Source organism: Dendrobates tinctorius, unplaced genomic scaffold (assembly GCF_039654945.1).
Source record: "Dendrobates tinctorius isolate UK_male_01 unplaced genomic scaffold, ASM3965494v1 ptg000010l, whole genome shotgun sequence".
NCBI lineage: Eukaryota > Metazoa > Chordata > Amphibia > Anura > Dendrobatidae > Dendrobates > Dendrobates tinctorius.
In genome coordinates this window covers 8,058,153-8,069,869 of record NW_027361678.1, presented here as the reverse complement: position 1 = coordinate 8,069,869, position 11,717 = coordinate 8,058,153, and the positions used below count along the sequence as shown (strand labels likewise).

The 11,717-nt window shown below is 44.1% G+C and overlaps 1 long non-coding RNA gene across 1 annotated transcript; it reads right to left on the bottom strand.

Moving 5' to 3' along the window:
* Positions 1 to 10,287: 10,287 nt before the first annotated feature.
* On the bottom strand, positions 10,288 to 11,510 carry LOC141097892 (uncharacterized). Its single transcript, XR_012234085.1, has 2 exons — positions 11,313 to 11,510; positions 10,288 to 11,150 (listed from the first exon to the last, which is right to left on the bottom strand). It is a non-coding gene; the product is annotated as an uncharacterized lncRNA (long non-coding RNA).
* Positions 11,511 to 11,717: the final 207 nt, after the last annotated feature.

The window sequence follows — 11,717 nt, the reverse complement described above, 5'->3', positions numbered from 1 at the left end:
CTCGCAGTACTGAGTTCACTGAAGTTCCCCCTGTTGACTCTCTTTTGAAACTTTCTCGTATGGCAGGCAGCCATAGCCTTTTCCTTCTGGCTCACAAAAGTCGCTGCTGGGGCCTCCGAGCCTTAGTTGGGAACAGAGCATTTACAGCTGCTACTTCCTCTGGTTTCTGCTGCAGGACCGTCAGTGTCCCTACAAACTCGGAGACCGGAATCCGGACCATGCGCTCCAGCTAGGAGTGAGCCTTAACTCTGCTCATCCTCCAGCTCCCCTTCTCACATCCACACACTTCCCCTTCCCGTCACAGACTGCCCTAACTTCCCTCCTCCCGACCACAAAAAGCAGCTTCTCAGCAGTCAGGTTCAGAGCTCTCCCTGCTGGCCTGGAGTGGGAACTGTGTTGTGTGTTGGTTTAACTGCTAGAGAGATCCTTCGTTGCTCCCAAGCATGACATCACACTCCCTAGGAGGAAGGTAATGCCACTGTGGTGACCGTACTCCTGGGGGCGCCACAAGTGCACTGATGCCCAGCCACTGCTAGATAATTCTGCTGGTACATTGACCCAGACCACTACATTCCCCTTGCACTCTACACAGCCAGAATCTGACCCTGATGAAACTCAGGTTACCCTTCCAATATACTGTACCACCTTACATGGTGACAAAGAGGAAGGTGCAAATGAAAGTGCAGGTTCGGCCCACCCCCCGTCAGACACACCGCCGTACTATGAGGGGCCCTGTGCCAGTGCCGTCGCCAATGAGTGGGCCCCCCCTGCTTGCTCAGGATCACAGCACTTGCAAAGTTGAAATACTTCTCTCCCTGCTTCACCGCCGTGACGTCTTCCGCGTTTCCTGACAGTGACATTCTGGTCAGAGAGCGCGATGACATCACGTCTGTACGCCCTCTGCCTAAACAGTCCAAGTGCAGAGAGATGGAAGATGGGGACGACGAGAAGTCCAGACTAGTACAGGGATTCCCTAGCGAGGAGACTTATTTAATTGTTTTAAAGGTTGGGAGCAATTTTTGGGGAGCACTATACTCTGGAGAATGATATATGGGGCCCACCATACACTGGAGCATTCCAAAGGTGGACATCAGACACTGGAGCAGCATTTACAGGGCCCATTATACACTGGAGCATTAGAAATGGGGCCCATTATATATCGAGCATTATTTGGGCCCATAAGACAGTGGAGCTTCATCCATGGGGACCAACATATACTGTAGCATTATGTGGAGCTCATCATATACTGTATGGAACATTATATGGGACCAATGATTCTGTATGGAGAAATATATGGGCCTCATTACTCTGTATAGCGCACTATGCGGTGGCCATAATACTGTATGGAGTAATATACTGTCCGTTTTTGGAGCTATTGGAGAATTTATTATTATTATTATTATTTATTTATATAGCACCATTGATTCCATGGTGCTGTACATGAGAAGGGGTTACATACAAATTACAGATATCACTTACAGTAAACAAACTAACAATGACAGAGTGATACAGAGTGGAGAGAGGACCCTGCCCTTTCGAGCTTACATGCTACAGGATGGTGAGGAAGGAGACAGTAGGTTGGTGGGTTGCAGCAGTTCCGGTGTTGGTTGAGGTGATATCACCGGTAGTGGTGAGAGAGAAGGAGGTAGCGGGGTCATTGCAGGCTGTAGGCTTTCTTGAAGAGGTGGGTTTTCATGTTCCGTCTGAAGGATCCAAATGTGGTTGATAGTCAGACTTGTTGGGGCAAAGAATTCCAGAGAATAGGGGCTATTCGGGAGAAATCTTGGAGGTGGTTGGGTGAGGAGCGAATAAGTGTGGAGGAGAGAAGGAGGTCTTGGGAGGACCGGAGATTACGTGAGGGAAGGTATCGGGGGGATTAGTTCAGAGACATATGGGGGAGACAGGTTATAGATGACCTTGTAGGTCAGAATTAGTAATTTGAACTGGATACGTTGAGGGAATGGGAGCCAGTGAAGAGATTTGCAGAGGGGAGAAGCGGAGGAGTAGCGAGAAGAGAGATGAATTAGTCGGGCGGCAGAGTTAAGGATGGACTGGAGAGGTGCGAGGGTATTAGCAGGGAGACCACAGAAAAGGATGTTGCAGTAGTCGAGGCGGGAGATGATGAGGGCATGCACAAGCATTTTAGATTGAGGGTTGAGGAAAGGACGGATTCTGGAAATATTTTTGAGCTGGAGGCGACAGGAGGTTGAAAGAGCTTGGATGTGCGGATGTATAAATTTAAAATGGATATCAGTCATGTGATGTAAGAAGTGAAGTATTTTTCATTGTACTATACCATTATTTCTCTGCCGTATCAGAGGATCATGAATTGTGGCATGTGTTAAAGGAGCCCATTGACACTCTTTGGCCCTGGGCCCACGAAAATCTGGAGCCAGCCCTACCCCACCCCCACAACTTTAGCCAAATAACCCCCAGTTTTCAATGCGTAACTATTATTATAAAGTAAATTAAGGTTGACAAGCTTAAGTAATAAGAATTGATGTTTTTGGCATTAAAATGGGCACTGTAGATGTGTTTCCTGTCCTCCACTCACTGCCGACTTTTCTTCCCCATTGACTTGCATTGGGTTTCGTGTTTCAGTCGGCCTTCGACTTTTCACGATAATCGGCCGATTTCGTTCAACCCGACTTTTGCGAAAGTCGGGTTTCATGAAACCCGACTCGACCCGAAAAAAGGCAAAGTCGCTCATCTCTACTAATAATATTTTAAATTTTTATAGCACCAACATATTCTGCAGCACTTTACATTTTAAAGGGTACTTTTATAGACAATAAAGACATTATACAATAAGACTTAACTCAAATGATACCCAAATGGTGAGGGCCCTGCTCGCAAGTTTACAATCTATAAGGCCTGGGAGTGTGAGCTCAGTGGTACAAAATGAGTTTCTATGATATCCCAACATGGATCTATAGAAGAGACTGCCCTGAGCCGGCGTCGAGTGGAGTTGGGACAGTTGAGTAACGTACTAATTCTTTTGGAACATTCATTTTTCTTTTTCAATAGATAAATATATATGTCCGGATTTGGATAATGTTATGACAAACACATGACTAACTCATTACAGTTGCAGTACAGTTATCAAAATTGTGTAAAAAGCATCTCTGTGTCATATCACATGAACAGGACAGATATTCATCTCCTGGAAGTAAAAAGGCTACATCAGTGGCAATCTCAGTCGAGACTGACCACGAGAAGCCTACCTTGATTGATTGCAGCCTACTTCTACCTTTGCTAAATGTTTATCTGCTACACTTTCTTTTAATTAAAGCATGAGACATAAAAATCACACAGGTGACTTGTGACTTCTTTTTGATTTGTGTCAACCAACAACACCTCCAGCTCCATCTTCTAGTGCTGAAATTATTGGCTCTGATTGCTGCTTTGGTGCTGCCTCCTGTCCATGGATGTTACATGAATGCTTGGTTGGTGTCAAAAACTTGGTACATAGTTGAATGCTTGTGTTAGATCTTCATGTTTGTGGGTGGTATGGCCCTAATGGGAACAACCTTCGCTATATGGCTGCTATTTATAGGTTTACTTATTTGGAACTACAGCGTAAATGTGACTATGTGGCTGTTACTTTTGGTACACTAAAAGAATGGATCTAATGGTGCAAAGTCATTTATGGAACTGGCACTACTAGGAAAGTGTTATATGGCTTGCACCAATGTTGTACTGATCTGGCAAGTTTGGTAATTATTGCCTCTGTCTCAGTCCTCAGAGCAGCAGCTACTTCTTGGACGCAACCTAGGGGGTCCTGTTGTAAGTAGAGGCCTTTGTATAGGCATTAAATGGGGAATACCAAGGTTCCTCTGGGACCTACTAGATTGAGTGACTATGACTAACACTAAATCCGTTTGAGATAACCTTTTTGAGCTGAAGGCCTCTGAGAAACTTTACATGAGGGCAAACAACAATGTAGTTGGCACCTAAAAAGGCAAACCATATGGCTGGTTGTTAAAGAAAAAAAAGATAAAATAAATGATTCCCTTTCTACTTGTTTTTGCAAAGGTACTTTAGGAGGCTGCAGTGTATAGATGATTTTCTATGAAAACATCATGAAATTATTTCCCGAGTTCATCAATATAGGTGAGAGTATTTGAAAGCTATGACATGGTATAGACATGATATACAAATAATTGCAACTAGTTATCTTAAATTAGTAAGGATGGAGTGAAAATCATCAGAAGACCTTGTTTACCAGTTAAATTGCTTTTATAGAGGGGTCATATACAAAGACCACAGCAGTAAGGGATCAATTGCCAGGCTATAGTATCTAATGCCTTCTGTGGGGTTAGGTGGCAACAGGAAACTAACAAAGTGATTCAGTAGCAGTTGGTGTGAAAAGTCATGTGCTACCATCAGGGCCGGACTGGGACAAAAATGCAGCCCTGCCACACAAAACCCACCAGCCCACATACTATAGCACTCATCAGCCCTGGTCAGTGAATTTTTGCTATACTTTGTCATCCCCTCATCACTCTATTAAAGGAGTTTTTTGAAGAGCCACATGTTAATGGCGTCACAGTGCGTATGATTGACCACAGCTCCATTTACATGGTGCTCGTCAAAGCTACTTTTCCTAGGATCATGGGGGTCCCAGCGGTCAGATCCACAACAAACAGAAACTCATCCCCTATCCAAAAGATAAGGGAGAACTTCCGAATTTGGATAAAACTCCATACAGTATTATGGGCACCACATAGTCCTCCATACAGTGTTAAGGGCACTACATAGTCCTCCATACACTATTATGGGCACCACATAGTGCTCTATACAGTATAATGGGCACCACATAGTCCTCCATACAGTATTATCGGCACCACATAATCCCCCATACAGTATTATGTGCACCACTTAGTCCTCCATGCATTGTTATTGGTACCACATAGTCTTCTTTACAGTATTATGGGCACCATATAGTTCTCTATACAGTATTATAGGCACCATATAGTCCTGCATACAGTATTATAAGAAAGAACGAAAGAGGGGAAAGAAAGAGAACAGAGAGAGAAAGAACAGAGAAAGAAAGAAAGATTAGAGAAAGAAAGAACAGAGAGAAAGGAAAAGGAATGAAAGAAAGAAGGAAAGAACAGAGAGAGAAAAAAACAGAGAGAGGAAGAAATATTCTATGAAGATACTATAGCAGCCTGGCTCCCATTGTAGGCCCACCTGAGCCTCCTGGTGCAGGACATATCATGATCCGTTCACATGGCCGGCATCCCCGATTCCAAGGCAATCCCGCTGTCCACGCTTTCAGAGGAGGACACGGTGATGGATCTAAAGCATTCCCTGAAGTGCCTCCATGGTTCCGTCACAATCTCCTCCAGAAATTACCTTGTTTCCGGTCAGCTTCTAGCAGGTCACTTCCAGTAGAACGTCACGTGTGAGTTTTAAAGTGCTCCTCGGGGTTCTACTGTGTATTCCTGTGTCCACGGGAAAAGTAAGCTCCCGGCTGGGGCAGTCTCTCTCTCAAAATTGGGACTGTCCCGCTGGATCTGGGACGGTTGGGATGTATGAATGCTCCCCATCATACACCTCGTACACGCATGGCTCCGCACGCCTCATACACACATGGTTTCGCATTGTATGCCTCGTACACACAGCTCCACTCCGTACACCTCGCGCACACACGGTTCCACTCAGTATACACATGGCTCCGCAAAACTCGTACACATGCAACTCTGCTCCGTACACCTTGTACACACGCGGCCACGCTCTACACCTTGTACACACAGGACTCCGTTCCATACACCTCGTACACACACGGCTCCGCTCCGTACGCCTCGTACATACACCTCATACACACACAACTTCGTACACCTCGTACACACACGGCTCCACTTCGTACACCTCGTACACACACGGCTCTGCTCTGAACACCTCGTACACACCGCTCTGCTCTGTTCACCTTGTACACACACGGCTCTGCTACATCCACCCTGTAAACCTCCTCTGACCCCACACAGAAACTTCCCTCATCCAGCACCATGACAACCGGCACAGCAGACTCCTGCAGACACCAAGAGGCAGAGCTGTGCGCACAGGACCTGTGATGAGGTCACAGGAGGGGAGGAGTCAGGGGTCACATAATCAAGGGTCTGGACAGAGGCCCCTCATTATGTGACCCCCTGACTCCTCCCCTCCTGTGACCTCATCACAGGTCCTGTGCATAGAGAATATCTGGGTGGGATTACATTTTTTAACTAGTTTCCCTATTTAGACTGCAAAAAATTATTCTCACTTCTATAGCAAAATTTTAAAAAATATCCAAATTACATTAATGTTACATATGACAACATATTTGTGTACCGTATATACTCGCGTATAAGCCTAGCTTTTCAGCCCATTTTTTTGGGCTGAAAGTCCCCCTCTCGGCTTATACGCGAGTCATATACTGGGGGTTGGTGGGTGAGCGGGGGTATCAGAGATCATACCCCCGGCACATCTCTGCAGCCCCCTGCTTCTCCCACGCCTTCCTTCAGTGGTCACGTGGCACCGCTCATTAAAGTCATGAATATGCTCATATTCATGACTTTAATGAGCGGTACCACGTGACCGCTGAAGGAAGGAATAGCTGCCGAAGACGCAGGGTCTGCAGAGACCATGCCAGGAGGGGGTAAGTATATGCGATATTCACCTGTCCCCAGTCCATCACTGTGCACCATTCTGTCCTCCGCGTCCTCTGTCAGTGTTGTTCAGAGGGCGCGATGCTGCTTGAATAGTCACTGACAGAGGACGCGGAAGACAGAGCGGGCACAGTGATGGACCCGGGAAAGGTGAATATTGCAGGTGCCGGGGCCCTGAGCCAGCAGTGACACCGGCACCTGTCCCCCATAGCGCGCCGGTGTCCCCGCCTGCTCAGAACCCCAACGACAAGAGGTGAGTATGTCATTTTTTTTTATTTGCAGCAGCATATGGGGCATAATCTATGGAGCATCTTATGGGGGCATAATCTATGGAGCATTTTATGGAGCATCTTATGGGGGCATAATCTATGGAGCATTTTATGGGGCCATAACCTTTTTGGAGCAGCATATGGTGCATATTATTCTATGGAGCATCTTATGGGGCCATTATTAACCTTTGTGCAGCATTATATGGAGTGTATTTTGCATGGAGCATCTTATAGGGCCATTATTAACCTTTGTGCAACATTATATGGGACGTATTTTGTATGGAGCATCTTATGGGGCCCATCATGAACTGTATGGAGCAATATGGGGCTCTTGATTCAATATGGATATTCAAAAACATTTAACCTACTTATGTCTCAATTAATTTTACTTTTATTGGTATCTATTTTTATTTTAGAAATTTACCAGTAGCTGCTGCATTTCCACCCTAGGCTTATACGCTAGTCAATAAGTTTTCCCAGGATATTTGTGGCAAAATTAGGGGGTTGGCTTATACACGAGTATATACGGTATATATTTTTTTCTAAAAATGCTATATGTGTGTGTCTTCCTTGCAACCAAGCTGCAATTTAAACTGGTTTGGCACATTATACAGCTCTGGCAAAAATTAAGAGACCACCACATCAAATCCCTGTCATTGCCAGCCCATTCTCCAGAATTGAACCCCATTGAAAACCTCTGGAATGTAATCAAGAGGATGATGGATAGTCACAATACATCAAACAAAGAAGAACTGCTTAAATCTTTGTGCCAGAAGCAGTGTGAAAGGCTGGTGGCAAGCATGCCAAGACGCATGAAAGCTGTTTTAGAAAATTATGGTTATTCAACAAAATATTGATTTCTGAACTCTTCCTGAGATAAAACATTAGTATTGTTGTTTCTAAATGATTATGAACTTGTTTTCTTTGCATTATTTGAGGTCTGAAAGCACTGTTTGTTTTTTTTTAATTTTGACCATTTTTCTTTGTCAGAAAAAAAATACAAAATTTAGTGCTTGGAAATTCGGAGATATGTTGTCATAAGTTTATAGACTAAAAGAACAATTTACATTTTACTCAAAAATATACCAATAAAGATAAAATTCAGACAAACTGAACATTTGAAAGTGGTTTCTTAATTTTTGCCAGAGCTGTATATACCCGTACACAATCACTATGTTACATGGACGTATTCAGTATTCTAGCTGTGTGCAAACTACAGTATTTAGTTAGACTTATGACAGAATAAAAGGAAGGTGAGTTATGGTCCAGAAGTCAGGTCAAATATTACAGATTTCAAAACTTTCTGTATGATATTCCCCCAAAACACAAACATTAAAGTACAGTACGAGAAGTAAATTCATAAGAAAGACACAGCACCCAAACCCATCTCAGTCATAATATAAATATAGCATCAGAACCAAGCTCATAAGGAAGACACAGCACCTCAACCAAATTCATAATATAAGCACAGCAGCAGGACCAAGCTCATAACAAAGTTACAGCACCTGAACCCAATTCATAATATAAATCCACCACAAGAACCATACTCATAACAAAGACACAGCACCAGAACCAAGCTCATAATATAAATACAGCACTAGAACCAAGCTCATGACTTGGACACAGCATCAGAAGCAAGCTAATTACATATGTACTAAATCGGAATTAAGTAGACATATATGGGTCGCCCTCCTAGGGCCGTGGGGTACTCGGTACCGGGCCGGTATCAGCGGGATGTGTCACAGCAGCGGTGACCCGGTCCGTGGCCCTGGGCGCCCAAGTAAAAGGGGAATTGCAATGGTGGATGTAATGGATTAAATGAATACTTCGTGACGCCACCTGTGGTGTTCAGCAAGTGAGATGTTAAGCCGACGCTGCATGCAGATCCTCTGGGACTGGTGGTGTGTTGCAGCCAAGATGGTGAAGCTCCCCACAGGTGGAGCTGTAGTCCCAGGCAGTGTAGATGTAGGGGTAGAGGAGAGGCGCAGGCAGTGTAGAAGCTGGTACCCAGATGTAGTGGTACGGTGTGAGTTGGCACAGGAATAACTGGAGGACACCAGGGCTTGTAGTTCCAAAGCTTTACTCACAGTCTGTAGTACACACAGGTGCCTGCCTCCGTGCCGTGTCCTCCGGGTCAGGGACTCAGTCAACCTCCAGGCAAGATAGGATGCTCCCTTCCAACACTCCGCCAACATGTGCCTTTCTGAACGTCTCCTCTATAGCGCCTTTAAGTGTGAAGTACTCCTAGTACTGAGTTACACTGGAGTTCCTCCTGACAAATGTTCTTATGAACTTTCCTTGTACGGCAGACAGCTGTAGCCTGCTTCGGGGACTCCTTGCTTCTTAAGTCCTGGCTCACTATCAATGTTGCTGTTGTGCCCCCAAGGCTGAGATGGGAGTAGTGCATTTACAGCCCACTTCTCCACCGGTGTCTGCTGCAGGATCATTAGCATCCATACAACCTCTGGGACCGGGCCCCGGCCTTGCCCTTAGAACTTCTTGGCAGGGTTCTCTCCTAACCCACATCCTCTGTTCCCTGTTCTCCTACGTTCCGTACTAGTCTTTCCTGGTCTTTGCCAAACTTTTTCTACAAAGTTGGAAGTTAAAATTGTCCAAAATGTCTTCCATGCTAAAGCATTAAGATTCCCCTTCACTAGAATTAAGGGACCAAGGCCGTCCCTGAAAAACATAGCATTATCCCTCCTCCACCAAACTTTACAGCTGGCTCAATGCAGCCAGGCAAGTACAGTTCTTGCGGCACTTACCAAATTCAGACTCATCCATCAGAATACCAGATAGAAAAGCATGATTCATCACTCTACAGAACACACGATCCAAATCTTGAAATTGTGCTTGGTGATGTAAGGCTTGTATGAAGTTGCTCAGCCATGGAAACTCATGCCATAAAGCTCCCAGGTCACAGGCTTTGTGCTAATGTAAAAGCAAGAGGAGATTTGGACTCTACAGAGTTAGCAGTGCATTGGCTTATTTTATGCACTATGTGCCTCCACACTTGATGCTCTGTAGTTTTACATGGTCTGCAACTTTGTGACTGAGTTGCTGGGGTTCCAAAATGACTCAACTTTTCAGTAATATCACTCACAGGTAATCATGGACTATTTTGGAAGTCAGAAATTTCACACACTGTTTTGTTGCAATAGTGGCGCCTGCTACAGTTCTATGCTCAAATTCAGTGAGGTCTTAACCCTCCGTCAGGCGCAATATAGATTCTCCTCAGTTCATGCGCAATGTGCCTGACAAGCACAGGTCAGAAAACCACCTATAGTAGCTACATATTTCAATTTCATGACTATAGAAGTAGTCAGTGACCTTCATAGGAATGTATTAAAAGAGATTACACCAAATCAGATGCAAAAAAAAACATTTATTAACCATAAACTTATTAAAACTAAAAGTACCACTTTTCGGTAGTACCGCCAAATAGGCTCCAGTTATCTTTACTTAACTATTGCTTAAATATAAAATTATGGAAAAAAACTTAAAGGATATTGCACTTAGATGTTACTTAATTATTTTCTACTCATCTTCAGTGGTTTCAATTGCAGCAGAAGCAGCACAGGTACACTTAGAAAAGCAAGGCTGGCAGACGAAAGTTGCATGGGAAAGGCAGATTGATTCTTTACATATTTTGCAGTCATATTTAGAAAGCCTTCTGAAACCAGATACAAATGAGCAGGTAGTACAACTGCGTCTTTTAGAAGGTGCCTTGAGTTCAATCACATCAGTGTTTTTGATGTCCCTCTCTCTGGAGAATTGCTCTTTGATTGTGTCAATATACTGGTTAGTGAACCGAACAATAGTTTCCAACATTCTATCTGTAATTAGATTACTCCAACATTCCACTGCAGTTTTAGCTTTTCTAGCAATTCCAATAACTCCAGGAAGGTGTGTAATAATATTGTGGGATTCTCTGCGCTGTTTGTTCTTGGGTGCCTTTTTGTTCCACTTTGTATTTTTATCTTTGCCCAAATAATAAGCTAGATCTGTGTCTGTTTCCTCTGTATCAGGGTCATCACCATCCTGCTCTGTTCCAGAATCAGTGTTACATTCTGCTACCTCATCTTCAGATGAAATGTCACTAGATTCCTCTAAATCCTCAGTTACTGCTGGTTCTTCCTCATCATCTTCTAACAAAAAAATCTTCATTTCTTCTAAATGAAGGGGTTTAGATGAATCATACTGTTTTCTGGCCATTGCAGCAGAAAATCTGAAGCAAGAGAGAAAGAGTATGTGTTAGGGCGCAATGTGCCTTAGAAGCCACCCTCCTTTTGTCTAAGAAAACAGTACTTATGTACACTAACTTAGCATTAATCCTTCATAAAACAAGCTAAATACACAATCGTGATGAATAAAAAAAGAAAATACTAACCTTTCAATTTGTGTTGAAATCAGGCGCAATGTGCCTGAGAAGCCAAAGTGTTGATATCTGCTCACTAGAAGGTCTGCTGAGTCACTGTGATATCAGGTTTCACAGAGCCTGTAGAGTCAGGAGATAACTAGGAGGGGTGGGGTTTTCTGATAAGTGGGTAAGGAGAGAGAAGTGAAACTAATTACTGTGTGCCTGTCAGATCTATTGCGCCTGACGGAGGGTTAAGAACAATCCATTCTTTCCCCAACATTTGTAAAAGCGCCCCTAGGTATTTGATTTTATCAATGTAAAAGGAAGGAAAGCCAGCTCACTTGTGGTTGTTCATGTGTGTAGCACGGGCGTCGTCTTGACCAAACGTGAGAAAATGTAAGCATTGCCTTATACCCCCTATCCTCTTCTCGTTAA